The sequence below is a fragment of the Typopeltis vanoorti genome, chromosome 7 (assembly GCF_054136105.1).
Source record: "Typopeltis vanoorti isolate ZY-2024b chromosome 7, IOZ_Tvanoo_1.0, whole genome shotgun sequence".
NCBI lineage: Eukaryota > Metazoa > Arthropoda > Arachnida > Uropygi > Thelyphonidae > Typopeltis > Typopeltis vanoorti.
In genome coordinates, this window is record NC_143555.1 from 83,291,053 (window position 1) to 83,303,811 (window position 12,759).

Here is a 12,759-nt window from a genome sequence, read left to right on the forward strand (position 1 = left end):
TAAGATAGCGACGTAGTTGGGAAATAAATGCTATTGGATGTAGAGTTTATTTACTGCTGTTTTTCTGAGATTTCTTTGCGTAGCATTTGCTTGTTTACCTGCTATCGAAATGCGTTTTAAGTTCTGACAAAAAAAAAAAAATTTTTTTTTAGTTGCCCGTTTTCTCCCAGAAGCCATTATTTCCACGCTATTCTTCTGAAAACGTAGTAGATGCATTAAATTTTCTACTGAAATTATGGTAGTAAAAATACGATGTTTTATTTATTGCCAAAGAAATGATAGCGACAGTATGACAGCAAAAATACATTTTCATACGAAACTGCCTCTCAACGGTTCACTATTCTTGCATCAATAGCAATGAGATGGCGATCAATTCCGTTTCGTCTTGCTAACGATCCCACTCCTTCCATCGCTGCACTTGGTTGAGTGTGGTACTGAGTTCGAATGAGTCCTTCTGCGTAGAAATACCTGTTCGTGTTTCTCTTTCAACTCATTTAAGCAGCGCCTCCTATCCGAAACGAGAAACTATGTACAATGGAAAGAGAACAGAAAGTGGAATGAATAAAACATAGGCGTAATCCTCTCTAAAAGTTCCTTGGTTTTTCGTTTGTAGAGCAAACATATTGGACTGGAGGAAGCAGGCTGTAAAAATGCTTCTCCTTGACCTTTCCGGAATTCTGTTAACGTCATGTGAAGTAGAACCTCCCCAACGAATTGTGGACGCAATTTCAGGTTTTTTTTTTTCCCGCTTCTTCTACTCATTTTTTTTTAACTTGATTTATATATAAATGAGTCCTTTTCAGGATGCAAAAAGAGTTGCAATTTTCAGGATGCAAAAAGAGTTGCAATTTTCAGGATGCAACCTACATTTCCACAGAAAAAAATGTAAATTACAACTAAGATTTCCTTTAACTATTCTTGTCAATATCAAGCACTTTTCTGTTAGCGATAAATCATTAAAGTGTTTATTTCACTGAGCCAACCGAACTCATTATGAAATGTCAGAAACGTGATGCGCGCGCATCGCATTTCATTAACATTAACAATAGAACGGGTCTCGCGCAAGTAGCGGCCGATAAAATTATCTCTCTCGAAATGTTTATGATCAGTCACATCGCAGTAAAGAATATTGACGTCATAAATGTCAATGTTCGAAAGAAAGAGTGCGTTAATATATTCGACTCTCCTAAATTATAATTTGTTATATTCCTTACGGGTAAACTTGTTACTTTTTATAGTAACAGTTCGGTTGTAAAAAAACTAAACATTTATGGGAAGAGAGCCATCTGGTGGAGATCATCGCTTTTCTTTATGCCAAAAACAAAGAACTCCTGTTTGATTGAATATTATTTTGTTTACTAAATGCATTGCTTGGTTCTGTTTTAAAGCTTTTGTTTATACAATGAAAAATAAAAGAAGGGTAATAGTTGTGCGATATAATTTTAATAAAGTTAGTGTATCAAGTTATTACTTCATGAATTTTAATAATAATAATAATAATAATAATAATAATAATAATAATAATAATAATAATAAACGAATAGATAATTCTTTCATGCCGTTAGAGGGCGATAGAACTGATTTTTAGAAACCTAGAGAAAAGTATCAAATTACATATTATAATTACATATTATGTACACGTTTTTAAAATATTTTAAATGTAAAAACGCAATCTACATTTTAAATATATGAAAAAAATTAGAAGCAATTATCGCGTATATAACTTAACTTGAATAATATCAAAGCAAGTTAAGTTATATAATATACGCGATAACTGCTTCTAATTTTTTTCATATATTTAAAATGTAAATTGTGTTTTTGCGATTTGCAAAGACAGCTTTCATTTCTTAATATAACTTTATAGTGTATAATAGCAAAAAATATAAGTACACCTATCTGACGGAAGATGGCGCTGCATTCGATTTTAATAGGATCATGATTTTTTTTTATTTTTGCTAAAAATGTATACATTTAAATTATAGAACACGAGATAAAATTAATTGCTAAATGAATTTCGATCAAAAATTATATAAGTTTTGAAATTTTGAGAGAAATTAAAATATTTAAAAATATACCTTTTTTTTTATTATTAATAATTGGGATTGTATTTAGTAAGAAATCAGAATTTTTTTTGTTTATTTCGTATCCAAATACAAGTAGTACAGTAGTAAGTATGACATAAGTAAGTGGTACAACATGATTTACAACAAATTAGGATACTTTACAATGAGATCAGCTTAGATTTAGTAGGTGAATTATACAGAGAATAATAATTAAATATGAAAAAAAAAGGAAACAAAACAGTATCTTGCACAATCAACTGCTCTTTCTGTGTAGGATATAAGGTCCTCTTTTGCAAGGCGATGGAAGAAAGGGACAAGAAAGAAGGTGTTCCATGGACTGGGTTGTCCCACACTCACAATTGTCTGAGCCAGTTAGGTAGCCCCATTTGATGAGGTTTTGTTTGCAGTATCCTGTCGTCCGGAGTCTGTGTAGGCTTTTCCAAGTATTCCAGTCCAAGTGGGCACCACGTGGAAGATGTTCGGCTGTTGGAACACCAGTATTATTCTCAGGGTATAGTGCAAGCCATTGTTGAAGTCTTGTCTCTGAAGGGTTTTTAGGCAGTTCAACAGTTTGTAGGAAGCTATGTCGGGATCTTAGTCTTTGGGGCACTGCGGTCTGGCCGAACAGTGGGTGACGTTCATCATTCATTTGTCTGCTTCTTCAATTCGAAGATCTGCTGAGAATGCAGATCTTCGAATTGAAGGGGGGGTGCAGTACCAGCCAAAGTATACGGGTCTTTTAGTGGTGTTGGTTTCAGGCATCCTGTCAATAAGCGGGCTTTCATTCAGTGCTGGGTCAAGTTTTTCAGTATGGCAGGATCTGGACCATAGCAGGCAGGCATATTCAGCAGAAGAATAGCAAAAGGTCAAGGCAGACGATCTCAGTGTGCTAGGGTTTGCACCCCCCCCCCATTTGGAGGAGGTAAGCTTTCTTAGTACTTCTTTCTTGCATTCGCTTTTGCCTTTGTTTTTTCTATGTGGGTTTTATATGAAAGAGTGGGATCGAGAGTCACACCGAGGTAGACTGGGTTCCTGGAATATTCTGTACTGGAGCCTTCCCAAGAAATCTGTAGCTTTCTTATTGTTAAGGTGGAAAAGGTCAGTCTGGGTTTTCAAGGGATTTGGTTTTAGTTGATTGCTGGTATAGTATGTGGCTAGACTATTTAAGGCAAGTGATAGAGTAGTTTCAATGGACTTGAAATTTTTTGACTGAGTAGCTATGGTAGGGTCATTAGTATAGATAAAATTTCTAGTTCCTGGAAAGTTGGGGAGATCATTGATGTAGTAATGGTGATAACACACTTCCCTGGAGTAGTGTGTTATCACCAAAAGCGTCTGTTTTCCAAGAGTGACTGGATCAGGAGGACAAGGCGATAGTCTCTAGTTATTCTGTACATTTCATTTCTGAGTGTGAGATGGTTTATGGTATCATATGCTGCAGTTAGGTCTACAAAGACTACTCCTGTGGCTAGTTTTTGCTCATAACCATTTTCTATATATTGAGTGAGGTTGAGAATTTGTGATGCGCAGGATTTGCCTGGTCTAAAGCCAGCCTGCTCAGCAATAAGATGGGGTTCGATTAGGGATTGTAGCCTATTCAAAATTAATCGTTCATAGAGTTTAAAGAGGTTGCTGAGTAGTGATGTAGGTCTGTAATTTTTTGCTTCGGTTGGGGTTTTCTCTGGTTTCAGAAAAGCCACCACTTTGGCATGCCTCCAGAGAGTTGGTATCCTTAGGATTATGAGGCAAGTGTTGTATACGTTTAATAACCACTCTTTAGTCATAGTTCCAAAATGTTTAATCTGTTCATTACAGACATCATCAAGGCTTGCAGATTTTCTAGGTTTTAATAGGTTTATGGCAGCGTTGAGTTCAGTGATGGTGAAATCTGAATTAATCATATTTTGTTCCTCACTTGGGGTTCTAAGTATCTTATTTTTTGTGTGTTTTTAGTGAATTTTCCATTCAGCAGCAGCTGGTGAGCAATTTGATTAGCTGTTACCTGCGGATGCTCATATGGCTTAGTGAAATCCTTCCTAATTCTGTTGATAAAGTTCCTTGCCTTTCTGCTACTATGGGTCATATCAAAAGGGCTTTTATTTCTTTTTTCCATGAGGAACGCCTTTCCTCTGCCATCTTGGAGCATCATTTTTCTTCTGCTTGGATAGTCTCTTCTGAGAAGGGGTTGGTGTTGTAAAGTTGTAAGTAATCAGCATACTGGGCTTGTATGTCATTGAAAAGGCCCGGAATGTATTTGTGCGGCATCCTCGGGGGATGTGTTTGGTGGAGATTTTCCTATTTTTATGAATTCTAGATACTCTTCGGGTTTTGGAGGGACTTCTTCTATGGAGCGGTCAAGATCTTCCATGAAACCTTTCCACTTAACTTTTTAGAAATTAAATTGTCGTCTGTGAGGGGACGGTGTTAGGCATAATTGCTGGGGTGAATTGAAGCATTATAGGTCTATGCTGAGTATGTGGAATCGGATTTAAAATCTTTTTAACACAGATGTTGGAAATTTTTGAGCTAACAAATATGAGGTCAGGGTTATAGCCTCGCTTCCATCTGCCACTGTTGAAAGATGCAGGGAGTTTTGGATTATGTATCAGGTTTAGAGAAAGGTTTTCAGCCCATTTTTCAACAAGTTCTCCATCTTCGTTCGGACTTTGTGTAACCCCAGTTAACACTATGGCTGTTAAAGTCACTTAATACAACATTAGTCATGTATGCATTATTATTGAGGAGGATGTCAGGAAAGGAGAAAGCTTCCTCTGGTGGCTTATAGATTAAGGTGATTGAGATATTTTTAAATGTGATCATAATAATCTCAATGTTTCTGTTGTTCGTTGAGTCAATGGACGATGGGATCAAGTTCTCTTTTGTAAATATTGCACTGCCATATTTATCGTGGGGTATTTCTTTGATGAGTTTCATGCCATGGATGTAAGGTCTTGCAGCATCTTCTCCTCTGTGAGTTTCTTGTAGGCAGAGCACATCGCAGTCATTATCTCTGCAAATATTTGCAATCAGATCTTGCTTGACACTGGAGAAACTTTCGATGTTAAATGATATTATTTTTAGGCTTGGCCCGAGGTAGGATCCTTTAGGGCAGAAATTTGGGAGCATTTTAGTTCGATCACTTGCGTTTGGTTGACAGCAGCTTTAGCTTCCCCTAATGGGTACTAATAGGGTGCAGGAACGAGAACCTGGCTGCTGCTGCGCACCCCTGAAATCAGAATGAATGCTTTATTTATCCCTGTGCGGTGGCCGGGATAAGAATAGTTCCTCTGCAGCCTATGCATGTCGTACGAGGCGACTAAAATAGGTACCCAGGGAGGGTAATGGATGGCAGTGTTGTAGCCAATGAAGTTCTAATTGAGGCTCGGCTATTGCTTGTTACCCTCCTGCCATGATCAGAGCTTTATATAGCTCAATAACACCTTATCCTTACACTGTCCTCTACAGACAACGGGGAATATGAAAAGCATTCTTGCTTCGCCCATATAGCCAAAAAAAAAAAAAAAAAAAGTTATTACTTGTGCACTTTGTCTGATTTCTGAACGAATTGTTGATGTAATTTATGATTGATTTTATCGATTTTATTTATTTGAACGCCTAAACTTTTATTTTAGTCATTCTTTAATTTAATAATGATTTTATTTTATCTTGTCCAGCTTTTCACATAGCCAAGTAGAAACGTCGTTTGAAAGCAAATCAAAATCCCTTACATCCGAAAGGTTAGCAAAGCGTTCAAAATTATTCGTTCGTCTACAAAGTGCAATAAGAATCAAAGTTGATGTTGGACCACAACACTCTGCTCTTATAAAACAGTTGAAAATATCCAAGATCGGATATGAAAGACAACGCATCAGCATGGTTAACAATAACACTTGCTCCGTTCTCGTATATATGAAATCTAATTATGTTGTGTTTTATCACAGTCTATCTCTTAACGGGTTTCAAGTGTATTGATGCTACTTTTATCCTGATAAAGCAGGTGACTGTGTCTATGAAACCATTGGTTATATATCGTGTATTCTTTATGTAATAAGAAAAGTATCTTAATGAAACTTTTAAAAATAAATTATGTATTATCGATAATAAGTACTCATGAATGAAATAAATTATACTAATTAATATTAAATAAATATTAACTATTAGTAGTGACGATACATTTTGGTTGGAAAGACCTGGGTTTGAATTCCGTCTAACATTAAAAAAAAATGTGTTTTTTTTCACCTTAAGATGAGAAACCTGTCTCAGACGGAGGGGCCATATTTTTCTCCTCCCGGAATCCCATTTTTACATATCGTATAACAAGCAAACCGGACAGTATTGGTTGAGTGTTTTTACGGTGACATCGAGATTGTGGTCGGTAGGTGGTTGTATTGGATTTAGTCAAAGCAAACCAAGGCTATGCCAAAAATTATTACGTCTGTAAATTGCGTGTATTCTTCGGGCTGGTTTGTCTGTTTGTGGGATGAAAAAACCTTACCACCACCACCTCCGTATGAGACTGCCTAACTCACCTTCATCTGAAAAGTCCTCATAAAGATTCTTTTCATTCTGGACGGCATTTGAACCCACGTCTTTCCAACTCATTCGATACTGACTGAGCTACAGAGGCTCCGCCTACAGCAGTGACAAATCCAATAATGTTTTTTTTTTTTTCTTGTTAGCTTTCTATTTCTTTACAGATGAGATTGGAAAAATAGAGACACTTGCATTTTTTTAAATCCCACTATTTTTTCACGTGGTTATAAGCCATTACAGTTATAATATTTTACATCTACTATGTTTCGTATAAGAAAGATTGATTACCATTCGCAGTAAAGTCGTAATAATTCCACCAAATCTCTCTCCGTGCTTCTGACGTAATAACTTTATAATAAAACTCACGGTTAGTTAGTTCAGCCCTTTTTTTTTTTTTATCGTCGTATGCAACCGATGCGAGGACAGCGTGCGACAATCTCTTCCCTGCTAGCGTGACAGCGGCCGCATACTGCCAGATAATACTTTTATCGCTACCGAGCACGAGCGAACTAAGAACACCCCCCCCCCTCCACAGCGGTGCTCTAAGAAATTCTTCTACCTCGTGGGAGGAAGTTCTTTTCATGTTGTGTAATGGAAGTCTGCAAAGCCGATAGGAAAGTCGGTGGATGCACAGGCGTACTTTGATTCGCGAATGTCCATTTCTTCTCTCGCACGTTTTTCCAATCTCACGCGAGCTTTCGCTGCAAATGATCACGACTTGTTTGTTACAGAAAATACTGGATGTAGCATTGTTACGTAGTATGACGTCATAGTGGAGGTAATTGTGATGTGGCTGCGAACTACTTTTTTTTTTATATTTTGTTTAATGATTAAATGTAAATTATTTTAAATGAGTTTATTTAATTATGTGCATGACTGGAGGATTGAAAAGGCTTCAGAAACGTCCATGTTTGTCGCTAGAGCACAGTTTCCGGATTATTTCACCGACGGTATCTAATACTAGAGAATCAAATCAGTGTATCAAGAGAATTAAATCGTCTTTTCAGGATTTCTCGATAATTCTTTCTCTTCACTCCATTTACAATTATATTTCCCACTTTTTGCATAAATTTGGAGAGTATGTACAAAAGCTGCCTCTTAAAGGACAGCCGTATCATTCACATATTTACGACAGCTTTATTACAACTCTCAACCAGTGCATTTTCCACGAGCTTCTAGAACAGTGAAGAGGTTTTCCACAGATAAGGATGTTACTGACAACCTACAAACCAATATACGGTATCGTGGGTTATCCTTGTGGAAATTTGCCAAGTCACCCTAGAGGTTTGCAATAAGTAGGGTGTGACGATAACCACTCGACCAATCAGGCCATAAATAATTACCAACTGGGATGATTCCTTTTTAAACGCCTCGCTACTCCTCCATATTTTCCACAAGCTTGGTCCCCAATATTCATTTCACACTCTTTCTTAATAACTTTATAACTTGAAAAGGGTTTCAAGATGCTATCCGAGTGTGCTTCCACCTTCATACACGTATATTCCCCATAATTCCTTACGTAACTTGATAAAGTTCCATGGTTGGTCTCCAGAGCAAGGTTTATGGATTATCTAACTATTCTACCCGCGATACTAATATCTACTATAGGATTTACAACCCTTTGTGAGTGGAAGTCACATACAAGAACCAAATGGCTCACGTTTTCTCACCGTGGCTTCTATGTAGTAGGCTGCATCGTACGGTTTCTCTGCATTCCCATAAACATTTCCGACATCCTCTGAGCACCAAACTTCCCTTTTTTAGTCTCCTGGAAATCAAAATAGTTCTTTCAATATCATCATACAACCGTAAATCTATTTTTATTTTAGTTTCTTGTGGTTACCACTGTAATTATATCACTGAGACTGCCTAATAAATTATTATTAACTCGACTAGCAAACCAAGTCCATATTGCTAAGCCTATTTTTATATTTATGTGAATATACTTGAAAGGGTGGCCACATTATTTGCAATATAGTAATGTATCTTTATAGCACTTTAAGTTAGATATTCAATTACGTTAAATGCGTGGTTCCCTAGCAAGCTTACCTGAAAACGTTTTTAGAGTTATTGGCATCTTTAATAGACCGAGGTTGTCTGATTCCCCCGCCCTTTGTGGGCATCAGTAGGCGTCTAATAACCATATTTTTTTAACTGTTCGTCCCATTGTCAGTTCCCAGTGGACCTACTCATTTATTTTCAATGGTAATAATTGTGATACTTTTCACACTCGAACCTCTTCTTTCATCATCTACAGCTGCATTTTTTTAACTATCATTAATAGGGTTCGGACCCAAAACCTAGTCTACGGTCATGATCTTCACTTTCGGACTTCAAAAGCAAATCGTATATTGGTCAATGACTTCTAAAATACCTATCTTTTTTTTTTATCTATTATTTTTGTTGGCTAGCAGTTTATTTTAGACATCTCACAAAAAAATTACTTTTTTGATCGTCAAAGAATTAAGCCTTTATTGGAGAGATAAACTTTTTTCACTCGTAACCCCACAATCTCTCGCGAACTTTTCAGAATGTTGGCAATTCAAAATCATATGGATATGACGTGGATAACACACACTCACAAAGCGAACTACCAGTCACAGCGAAAGACCACGTGACCAACATGGCAAGCTGTCCAATTTAATAACTGTCGCATCCCCATTTCTACAGCGAGGCCAGGTTACTGTGAATTGAATCAGATTGTCGTTTCTCCAGTAACCTCCAGTCGAATGTCACGTCTCCTAGCTTGGAGAGCATCGCTTTCAAATACTGCCTTCAAATCGCTCACGAGACGTTTGTTATCGGCCTAGTACAACACATACACGATGCTCAGAGGCGCAACGTTTTTTTTTTTTTGTTGTTGTTGTTGTTGAAAAAGACGGCAGAATACAGGAAATTGGAGACGATTCTGAAGTATTTTTAATATCATTCGCCATGTTAAATGATTGTCAGAAAAGCTGTCGTATGTGAAGATGGCTTCACTGCATCGCCCATACATTACATATAAGCCATTCGGAGATGCCATTGTTGACTACGACAGTTTCTTTTTTCAATTTTTTTTATGACTACAGACCTAGTAATTTGTTGCATTTTCAATTGATTCCCTTCTAGCGACTCCCCCGGACAGTATTCTTTGATTGAAAACCTCTTTCTCTACATAACAGTCAAACACAGCATCTTGATTAAAGATGGCTGACTTTGTCCTTACATCGAAATGTTATTTGTTTTAGCTGCCTGCTTTTAATATATTGTTTGATTGGATCTGCATACTAATAACTTGCTATTCTTATACACACAGTAAATAAATAAAAAAAAACACGAAATATGAAGAGCGATTTCCTAATGGAGTAATAACAGTGATAATGACAACCGACCCATGTTGAACGATACAGCAAAGTAATTATTTATTCCCTTGAGCAATTTAATAAAAGTTGTTAATTAAAACAAAGCAATTTATTTGGTCCAGCTAATTTTCTTCTTAGACAGAAGATTACAACAGTGGAAAAAAAAAACCTCAAATACTTCCTTCTATTGGTTGGTCGAAATATTTTTCAATGTTTAGAATACTCTAAAAGCTAATCTCCCACGTATCGAACTTCCTCTTCCAACCATAATTACAATTTAACAGAATTCATCCGTTCATGCACTGCGCATGCGTGACATTAATGGCATATTACAGTTCAGTGCCTCTCTGTGTGTGCTACAGGGCTTATTATCTATCGTTCGCTTTTCTTTCCATTTTAATGATTGCAACGTGTGTGACGCCCCTCCCCACGAGAGATTCTTAGTCTGGTCACGTGCCCATATAATAATGTAGTTAAGAACGAGCCAATGGATTTACCGAATTGCTAACGGGGATCTATGCTTACACAACACGGACATATTAGATTAATTGAAGCAGTCGGCTATGCCCAATAACTAGCATGAATAAAATAGACTGTTTGGTAGTTTTATTTTGGTAGGATTTAATGGTTACTGCTACCATGTTGACTTTCTTTGATATACTTCAACATCTCCCCCCCCCCCCCAAGCCATCTTAATGTTCCTTTCACTCATCGCTTGTATTCTGCTTGCTAAGCAGATTTCTGAGTTGGATTAAGATAGACCCAAGTTAAAGACGAGTGGACATCCTTCAGGTGTCTACATCCGGGAGTCGGCAAGTGTGCGTACAAATCAGTGAACGCACTTTCGTGTCATCTCTCACATTTCTGCCTCGAACAATGAGGTGAATCGAGTTCCGTCACGTACCTCGTGTTCGGAGCGTGCCAGGCATACTTAACAGTAGCGTCTGTTCGCAGAATTACTTTTCGTAAGAGCGTTGACGAGGTTTCCCTTGATTTCTGTGCTCAAAGAAAGGAAGATGTGCTGCTTGGCAACAGTCAGGGCATTGCCGGTAATAATACGCTGCGGGTGGGGAACAGATGTTTGTATTCATTTTCTGTCCGTCTGTAGTTGCAGATATTTCATATTCACTCTGTCTTTTCCGCTTTGTCGCTTATTTTATTCAATCTTTTCTTTCTTTTTTTTTCATTTCTTATTTGTCTTCCCTTCTCCCATTTATTTATTCTTTTCCAGACTTTCCTTTGTGTTCTTCGTATTGTTTTCTTTATTTGCTTTAAACCACCACCCAAAGTGGCATCTCCACGAGGAATTTCCAGACTGTACTTTTAATTCCTTCCATAGCCCTGATCTCGTTATTAGCTGTCCCTTGTTCTTATTCTTACGAAAAACTATTTTTACTAATGATATCCTTCCCTTTTTATTTTTTATTTTTTTTTTAATTTCCACGTTTGACGCATGCAAGAACTTGCAAGTTAAGCAAAAATGGATGGCGACTCTTTTTTTTTTATTTTTTTTTTTTTTATTTGGACGCATCCGAACTTTCTCAACGTTCACATATTTATTACTAGCCTCTTGCTTCGTGAAGCGTAATGTCGAGAAGTGACACGAACGAAGAATGAAGAGCTGTAGTGGAAACAAAAGGAAGAAACTAAATTATTCCCCATACATACCAATCTGAGAGAAAGAACGATATTACAACTGCGCACATAGTAAAAAAAAAAAAAAAAAAAAAAAAAAGACTTTTTTTAATACCTTAAGCTCATGGATCACTGCAACAACGGTCTTTGTGAGTTTTCATCTGTCGCCAATGGCAACCGTACATGTTAGATATGGCATTTCATTTTTAGTGTAGCACGTGCCATCGTTTTTAGTTATCACACGGTATATTGTTAAATGCGAGTTTGTTATTTATTTAAACGGCTTCAGTTTTTTTTATGGAACCCATTCGGGTGCAAAAATAAAGTAACTTTACTAGTCGCTAAAATACTAATTTATTTACAGCAGTCAAATGTGACTGATGCTTCGATGAGATCTTTATATATATCTTTATGCATTTTTATGCTCTATTGCATCTTGAAATTTAGGAACTTTGTCATTTGAAGCTTGTCGATTTTTTTAAGCTTGATTTCTATCTTTTAGAAAAAAAATATTCATGTCTTAGTTGTATTTTCTGCTGAAAATGTGGCACACAGACTACCTCTGTAATATTGGCATAATATAATGGCAACCATCAGTCCATATTTAAAGTTAAAACATAATGAGATTACTAAGCTTCACTCACTGTTTAAAGTTAAAAACATATATATATATATATATATATATATATATATATATATATATATATATATATATATATATATATATATATATATATATATATATATATATATATATATATACAGGGTGTTCGGGATAAATTTGACAGTTTCGTAAGGAAAAAGAAAATCTTCTTTGTATCTATTAAATTTAATGAACTGACAAAAAAACATTACAGGCAGAGTTAATTACAATACTATCAACAAGATTTACTCAAAATAACCACCATTAGCATCGATCACAGCTTCAATTCTGCTTCGGAACCTCGAACAAGCTGATGCTACAGTCTCCCTGGGAAGGGCCGCAAAAACTGTTTTAATTTTATCCATTAACTGGGCTTTTGTATTACTGGAAGTGCGATTGGTGTCTTTTTCAACTGCGCCCCATACAAAATAATCCATGGGGTTAAGGTCTGGGGAGTTTGGAGGCCAAACATTTGGACTGGTGAAGTCGTAGAAATTTTCAGACAACCATTTTTGACTTTTCCCAGAGGTGTGGCAAGGGG

The 12,759-nt window shown here is 36.6% G+C and overlaps 1 protein-coding gene across 1 annotated transcript in view; it reads left to right on the plus strand.

The window, feature by feature from the left end:
- LOC150104815 (gamma-aminobutyric acid type B receptor subunit 2-like) overlaps positions 1 to 12,759 on the plus strand; it is a 132,998-nt gene that overhangs the window by 67,300 nt on the left and 52,939 nt on the right. The window lies entirely within an intron of this gene.